Genomic DNA, 10,310 nt, shown 5'->3' with positions numbered 1-10,310 from the left:
GCTCTAGATGCGTCGATGTGAAGCGAAAGTCAAAGAGAGAAGACGCGGTACAGCTGAATCACTTACGCTGTTTTCATCTGATGGTTTGTGTGGATTTATTTACTCATCTAACCTACACGCTATATTGAATAAAGGTTTTGCAGTAATTTCCCTCATTTTAAAGTCGAAAGCTGCGGGAATGAGTAATGCGATGTATGCGCAATCCCGCAACGAAATTCAGGATCTGATTAAACATAATTCTATTATACAGAGAATTGTGAAATAGATTTTCATGACTTTTCAAAAACTTTTTGAGTTTATTTATTTTTACAAAACTTTCTATGCCTGGAAATTGCTGTTCAATGACTTTTCCAGGTTTTTCATGACCGTACGAACCCTAATGTGATGATCGGATGCGGGTCGGGTGCGGTTATCTAAATCAGACAAAAATACAGGTGCGGGCGGTTGGCGGGTGGATAATTTATTTGAAGCTGCGGATTCGGGTGACGTTTTAGCTCATCCGCGCATCACTAATATACACCTAGGATGACTTGAGGGTGAGTCATTTATGAGTTCATTTTCATTTTTGGGTGAACTAACCCTTTAATACAGATAATATAGATACAATATTTAATAATGATTTCAATAATGTTAATTTTGGAATCTATTATTACGTGTTTGTAGTTTATTATTAATTCTTTAAAATGATTTAAATTTGCCCATTTTTCATTACATAGAAAAAATATGTGAATCTGCACCTTTACTCTTCATCAAATGGGTATGTGACATTACATGTAAATTAGTAAATTAGACTTTAGTTTAAAATGTATGTGAATCGATAAGGGGAAGTGTATATCTTTGGTCTTGTAACTGGTTACTATCTTTTGACTATTTATATATAACAATTAACCATGCTTTATTTTAAATGCTCCTTTAATTTTTAAAATTACTAATAATCCTTGTATTGAAATCATATAAGGACTTACAAGATGAATGTACACTAATTATTAAAGAATTATCAGAATTATGTTTAGACGCATGCATAAATAGATTTGGATGGAGTACAGCGTTTCACATCACAGGACATCAACTTTCAAAAAATTTCATGTCAGCTACATAATTACCCCTCAAAAAATTAGGACAGGAAAAAAAATATGTTTCTCTCTACATATCTGCCCAAGTGTGTTGAAGAAACTTCCTGACCTTGTTGAGGAAGCGGTATTCATAGAGTGGGTAAAGGCACCGTCAGCTGCTTGGCGGGAGGCTCCACGTGCTCCAGGATTCCATGGTGTGTGCGCGCCTCTTTACTAAGGCCACCTGCCAGCATCTCCCTCACCAAGTCATCAAACTTTATACCCTTCCTGCTTCAGTGCAGCTGGCCCCGACTGACCACACGAGGCAAAAAACAAAGATGCCCTATACAGGAAGAGAGAAAAATAATGTGCTGCTGCAGCAATGACAATCTATACAAACACCACCATTGATTTGAGGCAAAATGCTTTGTTCTCTTTTGGCGTAAAAAAAAAGCTTTAAGAATGCGCAATACCCTGATGACCAACTAGGAGGAAACAAATAAAATCATTCCTATCTGGGAGGAGGGAGATTTTCTAAGCATTGATCCTGCACTAGCTAATCAATGAGACTCGCCGTCTAGGTTGACACTTTTTGATCTACTGATATGATCTCCATCTCAAAGGAGCAGGTGGAGAAAGATTATTACATTTAAAGGAGAAATGCTGACAGTATTGACAGACTTCAGACAGCACAACAATTGCAAAAGTTGCCTTAAATTGGCTTAAGAGATTATCTTTCAGGGCACTAAAGCAAGAAACAATTAAAATGACAAATTTGCAGTGGACCACACAAACTGAAAAAAAAAAACTTCCCATGTACAGTATGCTTGTGAGGACTACGTAAAACTAAGCAAACTACATTTTAATTCATTAGCCATGAGATGAAAATGAAATGAAAAGAAACCACACCTTCATGATGCTAATGTGTTGTGGATGGTTGCTAGGACATTGCTATGTGTTCGCTAAGACATTTTGCTTGGTTTTTAGTGAACTGCCTCAGTGTGGGCTCAGCAGAAGTGTGGATCGATTTCTGCTACATAGTGAAAGCTTCAAGCATTGAGTATATAACATTCCACAATTCATCTTTTTTACTTTTTATCTCCTCACCTCAAGCCAGGAGCAGACATCTCTCTCGTTCATCCCCTTCATCTGGCTCTCCTCTCTAAACTCATCCATCATGCAGTCCATCAGATTCATTAGAGACCTCACCAGGCTCGTGTTGGACGTAGGAGATCATTCCTGAATGCCCACACAAAACACACTCCATTAGTCCAGAGCAAGAACCCATGGCTAGATGATTAGTGATATGCCAATATACTAAGCAAAGCTATCTTAAAGGTGCGCAAGACATGCTTTGATATTGGTTTGCAATGTGAGATAATAAATAACAGCTTAATAATGGCTAGACAAATAATGACAAACAAGGTTGTGAAGAAATGCGGCAGTAAATGAGCGGAAGAAAGTGCTAGTCTGTCTGACAAAAACTGTATTAACCAAAGTGCACTGTAAGAGACAAAACAGGACTGCCAGGAAAAGTAGTATTTAAAAAAAGAAAGCACATAATTAGCGTTTTATCCCATTCTGAGCATAATGCATGCAAGCGAGCACAAAAGAACCCCTACTTGCAGAAGCCTATGATTATTGGGGAAACAAAATATGTATGTAATGTCTGTAGTTAATTGAGACCATGCAACATTTTTCTATTCCTTCCAGACTCTTAGAGTAATAATTATGTCATATAACAACTTATGGGTGTCTTTTCTGTGGTATCAGTGCATTTTTATGACACAAGTCTCAAGTTAGTTTTTAGAAATATGTTTCAAACTCTTCTTCGAGATTCACCTACATTTCAGTAAGACCAGGAAAAAGACAGAAGAAACAGGAAATACTCAGTTTGAAGAAAATATAACATTAGTGAAGGGATGATCTACAGTCAGTCGGGTTATCATCATAAAATAAACCTCTGGTCATTAGGACCTGACACAAAGTTAAAGGGTCTTGTATCATCCTACATGGGTTTATTTTGAGCTTCAAAGAACAGGCAACTGGCTGAAATTATTTGTCAGTGCTTTACATTAGACAAATATACATTTTTGAATGTGCAATTTAATATAAATGTCATGAATGTGCAGCTCTTAATATTAAAGATGCCTTTTAATTCTGGGGAAAGCACACCCTCATTATCTGCAGCACAGTTACAGCTGTTCCTTAGTGCCTTTGCGGATGAGCTGAAGACATGATGGCAGCATGCGGTCAAAGAGGCCAGTGATGAGGTCTTTGTGCATGGAGCTCAGGGTAGACGGCAAAGTGTTGAGCCAAGACAGCATCAGAGGCTGCCATCCCAACACGTGAGGCTCCATGTAGATCATACTTGGGGTCAGCAAGATTTATTAAATGTTTTTGAAAGAAGTCTCTTATGACCACCAAGGCTGCATTTATTTGATTAAAAATGTATGTAATTAATTTGCAATTAATAAATCATTCAAAACAACTATATTGTGAAACTGAAACAACAGTTTTCTATTTTAACATATTTTAAAATGTAATTTAGTCCTGTCACGGTAGTCTTCAGTGTCACATGATCCTTCAGAAACGCTTTGGTGCTCAGGAAACATTTCTTATTATGATAAATGTTGAAAACAGTTGTGCTGCTTAATATTTTTGTGGAAACCGTTATACATTTTTGTTTTCCAGGATTCATTTTTGGAAACAGACATTTTTGTAATAATGTAAAAGCCTTTACAGTCACTTTTGATCAATTTAATGCATCATTGCAAAATAAAAGTATCACTTTCTTAAAAAAAAATGTTTTTTAATTAAATAAAAAAAAAAAAACCCTACTGACCCCAAACATTTGAAAGTAACATTTGACTAGATAATGTGACTTTTGTAAACATCAAAAAGATGCAAACGAACAGCACTCATTGCCACAGTAGTCCTTTCTAAAGGATGTGGACATACAACTCCAAAAACTCTGAAACTTTTTATATATTACTTATCTGGAATGGTGCATAGTTCAAACAAATTGCATTTTATTCATCAGTATGGCAGCTGCACTGGGTTACTACAAAGATAAAGGTCTTCTGTGCTTAATGGTTTGATGAATTGCACATCATCAAGGTTACGTGATGGAAACAGCTGTCGGAAACGGGCTGCCACAGTAGGCCCATGTGAATGGTAGAGGTGTAAGTGAATTGCAAACTGGGCGCTTATGCACAGGTGTTAAGCCAGAGGAGACATCTGGGGCAAGCATGACCTCAAGAGCATGTTAGCTTGTTCAACTGAATTCTCATTGAACTTTGGTCTAGTTTGCAGCAGGCCACATGTGTCAAGCATTAATATATAAAATGGAGGAGAGCAACACAGAAATTGCGAAAGACAGATATGAGCCAAAGGAAGATGGTTTATGCTATAGCCAGACCTCTTTTGTTTTGTGTCAAAGCAAGACAAGATATTCACACAAATGTGATCTCTGTCTCCCTCTTTCCCTCTGGCTCTGTCTCCGGTGTCTACTTTGATCTGATCTGGTGATGGTCGCAAACAACACAAAAACACACGCAGACATTCACACACACTTTGATATTTTCACACTCTTTCCTTCTCCATAACATGCTTGTTTAATCTCTGCCATCATCACCCATTCTTTGGAATCAGAACCTTCTGCCCACACTGGGCCAGAAAAAGATGTGATCCACAACTATAAGAGTCTTTCCTCAGGCTGGGATGTGTGAAGCAGAAGCTCTGTCAGATACAAAGTCATCTTAGGAGAAGACGCTGAGATAAAAAAGGGGAGGAAATCGCGTTGGTGTTTCTGAAAGAAAGAAATCCAATAGCGACATGCCATTATGCCATTCTTGAGTAGGCTGGGAGAGGGGGGAAGCGTGGTGTGGGTGTGTTATTGCCAGTGAATTGGTAAGTCCTTTTTGACAGGTTTGCTAAATGACAACAACAATCCCATTTGATGGTCGTTTTTTTTTTTTTTTTGCAACCCAAAACATTAAAGGCAGCCTCAGAGATGTCTCGTCTGATAAAGATATAACAAAATGCGTAGGGAAATGTGAGGATATATTTTCATCAATTTCATCATTTTTTAGACTGTATTGTATTTAAAATAAATAAATATGTGCACTGTAGGTTTGCCTTTGTAGGTGGAATATATTAAAGGAATATACAGTATTACTGGAATATGTTGCAAATGCCTGCTGAAGCGATCCCAAAGTTAGAAACAAGTGGATTAAGTTTTTCAATAAGATTTGTGATCCTTACAGTGTTTCGATCTTACTTGTATTGTGAGCCTGTCACGGTATTGTAATGTCATGTAATGGAGGTTTTTTTTTTTTAAGGTTGAGGCTGTAATTAACCAAATTGGACACAAAAGTACATTTGCAGCCCATGTGTGAGCCCCAGAGCAAAGCGTTTATTTTTAAATGTGTGAAATGAAAATGATATCTTTAGTAAAAAAGTAAAAGTAACGTCTCAGGTTACGCATGTAACCATGGTTCCCTGAGAACAGGGAACGAGACGCTGCGTCCTCTAGAGGGCGCTAGGGGAACGCCTTCAGTGTGACCAGTGTCTGAAGCATGAATTAAAAAACGACAATGCCCTTGACATTGGCAGGCGGCAGCCTATGACGTAAACAAAGCGAGTGCGGGTATAAAAGTGCACCTGCGGAAAACGTCATCCACTTTTTTGTCTGAAGGAGACGCACGCAGGAACGCCCGAAGCATGGCAATGAGACGCAGCGTCTCGTTCCCTGTTCTCAGGGAACCATGGTTACATGCGTAACCTGAGACGTTCCCTTTCGAAAGGGAACTCCACGCTGCGTCCTCTAGAGGGCGCTAGGGGAACGGTCTACCCACGCCGCCATGCTCAACCTAAATATTCACGTACCTGGGCTGAGAGGATGAGGAGGATCAAAGGAGGCTCAAACAAGAGCCTAACAACTCAAAAAAACTTGCCATTACACCAAGTCAGGAGCCTCCTTCACCAATAATGTAGATATCTCACATTATACACAGTTCCTATTCTGTGAAATAAAATAAAACAAAAAAGGAATTCTGAAAGAGAAAGCACTCCTCGTCAGATTCCTTCCATGCCACACCTACAATCCCCGTGATCGGTCTGATTAACCGCCTCAGCAGCCGCGAGACCCGAAACGCGGGTGAGAGGCGCTCAATTCTCAAAGAGAATCAGGCATACAGGCATTCTCAACGCGATCACATCTCGCAGCGTGGCTAATCTCCGTCGAGAGCCAAACACACTCTGTTCAAACACTAAATTCTCTCAAGAATCAGGCAAGAACAGAAACCGCCGCGAATGCATCGCATTAAGCTTGTTCAACTCCCTCAAGAGGCGAACGCGCTCGTGCAAACACTGACAAACACTCGAGTACAGACCTCTGCTCTAGTAGTTCCGCGAATGCAAACAGTGAGCGCATCCTTATCCCTCATGAGTCAAACGCACGTGCTTCCGTACACAAGGCTTGAAGACAAAGAAAGTGGATGACGTTTTCCGCAGGTGCGCTTTTATACCCGCACTCGCTTTATTGTTTACGTCATAGGCTGCCGCCTGCCAATGTCAAGGGCATTGTCGTTTTTTAATTCATGCTTCAGACACCGGTCACACTGAAGGCGTTCCCCTAGCGCCCTCTAGAGGACGCAGAGTGGAGTTCCCTTTCGAAAGGGAACTAAAAATTCACTTTTGAATATCACTTTAATCATATGGTTTTCGGATTAAAGTAATTGAACAATCTAAAGGGGAGGTCACACTACACTTTTCTTTCTGTTGACTTCCATTCAAAGGCATGCAAAGGCAAGACACCGGAAACGCAAACTCATATGAATTTCACTGTGCTCCAAAGTTCAAATAAACTCTGACATGTGAATTTGTATAAAAATAGAAGAACGACGATATGTCATGGAGTGACCTCTTAGCTAAATTAAAAGAACGCAAACTTTTTAAGCCACAAGTTTGCACCATTGCAGGAAAGTGCAGCAGACTGTATATTTTTAGATGTTGTATTTATTATTATTTGTAATATTTTGACTTTGTTTTTAAAAAAAAGATGCCCACAGATTATGACGTATCATATCTCGACTGCTGCAGTATCTGAAGAAATTCTGCACATTCAGTGTGACCACAAATCTAAATATACTTGCTGAACCACATAGCTATCGTTGAAATGGTCATCTTATCGTGGCTGGAGAAGCCACCTCCAGGTCCATGGGTTCAAAGATAAGGCTCATCTGTGGGGACATCTGGATTATCTCTCCACTCATGAGACAAAGCTTCTTGTTGTCGTCCAGTACAGTGTTCATGTTCTCAATCCACAATGCGTCCACAGGCCCATCAAAAATCAACCACTTTCTGTCAGGACTCTAGTGAGGAGGCAGCAGACAGTCACTTTAGACTCACATTGAGCAATCTAACTTTAACTTTGCTGTGTGTGCTGTGGCTATGTCTCACTAAAATAAGTATAATTGCACATTATGGTTTTTTTTAACACTTGGAAGACTAGCTAACTGGCATAACACTTTTTGCTGTAAAACAATGAAAGATGACTATTTTTACCTAGCATTTTCTAAAAGTTGTTCTGGTTAATCTTGGATGTTTGAAGTGAAAAATTAGGGTAACTAACATTTCTCCAGTCAGAGAAAAAAACAATTATACTAAAATTTCAACACTGTGAAATTTGTTTACGCTTAAAATGCTTGCATTGTTTTAACCTAGTTCTTTCCGCTGAAAGTTTTTTCCCTCTAAAACAACCCCAATTTTGTAACATGCCTTCATAGCCTCGAGCAAAAACAGCAGCAATCAAATATGAAACTAAGTGTGAAGCAAACATTTGACACCCGTCTGCTATTATTATGTTCCTTTTTTATTTCTCAATTACAGCTATTAGAGGATCTAGGTTTGTTCCCCACTTTCTTGCTGTACCAAAGATTATTCTCTACAGTGTCTTCTGCCAACAACTGTTTTAACGTAAACATTTCTATTATAAGCCGGTGAAACAAAGCTTCAAACTGTAATCCTTTGGGAATGCAGGTATGACTGCATTTTGAACAACATCAAAGTTAGTGGGTAAAAGATGGCAAAGATTTAGGCTTAGTGTTACTGAAAGAAATAATATGAAAGAAATATAAGAGCTGCATATTTCAAGCAGACAGCACTATGTGAATGTTTTTTTGTTTTGAGATGGCTTTAAACTGATGGCAGTGATTTAATGTTCATTGTTCTAGTAGTGACTTGAACACATTTTTCTGTACATGAAGAGATATTATTACTTTTTACTAAATCTTACACAATGTGCACATGCTGAGATGCAATAAATGGGATGGATGGATAGATGAACAGATGGTCATAGAGAAGTAAATAATAGAATTATGCATAGAAGGAGGGAGGGAGGGATTCATGGAGGGATAAATGTATGGATGCATCTGACCACTCATGGGACACAGGATCAAACTGCCCATACAGCTGGCCCATAGTGATAGACTTTGGGTTTATAACAGTGATCTGAACCCTGTTCTCCTCCATCAGACTCTGCATTCAAAAAAGGTTAAGTTTGACTGATACTATAACCCAACACTTCCACAACTTTTTGCAGCACTGTTTTGAATTACATCATATTAGCATGTGTATGAATGTGCTTCAGTGCAGTGATTTATAGCTGTACCATCACTAAATGTGTTGTCTGCTCTCTGAAAACACAAGAAATCACATTTCCTCTCTATAAAAAACATTTTACAGACTTTAAGTGTTCTATTATGCAAAAAGAGCAGTTTGTATTGTGGTATTGTGATACAATTCACACCCAGTTGGAACTGCTTGAGAAATGTGGGAGTCTTTGAGACTTTGGGAGTTCACATCCTCTGGGTACAAGAAAAAAGCACTCGAAAACAGTCAATAAGTAGGATAAAAGAACAAAAGTTTGAATCTTATGTAACAGTCATACAATATTGAATGCATAAAGTTCTACTCCCAATGTGACTATTTGAGCAGCACTAGTTTTTGTGAACAGTTGTCCATTTACAGCACCTTCTCACAGATGTTAAAGAGATCTCACTTTAGATTTTTCTTTCCTATGGGGTAGTCTGGTTTTGGAAGCTTGACTTCAGGGAATAGATCAGAAGTGATGCCCTGGACAGATTCACAATGACTGAGAAGTTAGTGAATATTAACTGGAGAACTACACAATTATTTTAATGACTGCATTATTTGTGGTATATGTAGAAAGTACTGATACAGACGTTGTACCTCAAATAATGGAAGGTCATGAGCCAGACATTTCGGGAGGTTAACATCAATAATAGATCTCAGCAACAGAATATCTTCATTCTCCTCTGGAAACTTCAGCTGTGACATGTTAAACACAGGCAGAGAAAGAGGCTTGACACTCAATAAAAGATTCGCTTGAGCCGTCACTTTTCCAGGGTCTCCAGGGGGAGAGTGGCATTCAGCCACATTGTCTTCGCTCATTCTTTACCATCACAGTCATTTGCAACTCAGACCTGAGGGGTTTAGAGCATGCCTTTGTCTCCAGAAGTAATTTCAAAATGGCAAAAGAGTGCACTCTCGGGTGTGATGGTGCAAAGATTGCTGTGAAAATGACTCGGGCGTATTCATTTCTGATAACAGCAGAGATGACACAAGCAGGCGCTATTCAAATTTGGCAAAACAAGAAAAGCGAGTAGGAGCTGCAAGGTCAGGTTCCTCCTCTGCCTATTTCAGCTCTGTGAGATTCGTTTTTGTGGCTTTAATATTTCAGCGTCCTTATTGTCACACTATAAACACATTCCAGTAAAATACAAGTTGTCACTCCTTTCTTGAGTGCCTGTCCTGTTCTATACACACAATATTTAGTTATTTAGGCCAGTGACTAGTCCCAATGCTAGAAACATGGCTTAAGTGTCTATTTTCAGCAGCACAATGTACATTTAACCTGTCAAAATGTTATTGAAGGATGTTGTTATTAATAAGTGTAAATCAAGAATCAGTGTACCAAAGTGCTGTTTCTTGCCCAGCCAGTTCATTTTGATGTTAAAGGGTTCAAGGGAGGGTTGAAATGTTAGCCTGATCTCGTTAGTGTTCATAGGATTTCATATATATGTTGAAGTGTAAATTTTTGTACATTTGGACATATGAGGTCAAGTACAATATGGTCTTACAGACACATCTAAAATCTAAAACTATAGACGCAACTTTAGAAATATAAAGTCCACAAGAAACCTATATATATATATATATATATATATATAT

General features: G+C 38.7%; 1 pseudogene; it reads right to left on the bottom strand.

Annotated features, from left to right (window-relative positions):
- The window catches only part of LOC107675334 (dynein heavy chain 7, axonemal-like), a 67,040-nt pseudogene that overhangs the window by 35,469 nt on the left and 21,261 nt on the right, over positions 1-10,310 (bottom strand).

The sequence above is a fragment of the Sinocyclocheilus anshuiensis genome, unplaced genomic scaffold (assembly GCF_001515605.1).
Source record: "Sinocyclocheilus anshuiensis isolate Anshui unplaced genomic scaffold, SAMN03320099.WGS_v1.1 scaffold656, whole genome shotgun sequence".
Classification (NCBI taxonomy): Eukaryota; Metazoa; Chordata; class Actinopteri; order Cypriniformes; family Cyprinidae; genus Sinocyclocheilus; species Sinocyclocheilus anshuiensis.
The sequence above is the reverse complement of the archived record's forward strand: the minus strand, read 5'-3'. Positions and strand labels throughout refer to the sequence as shown.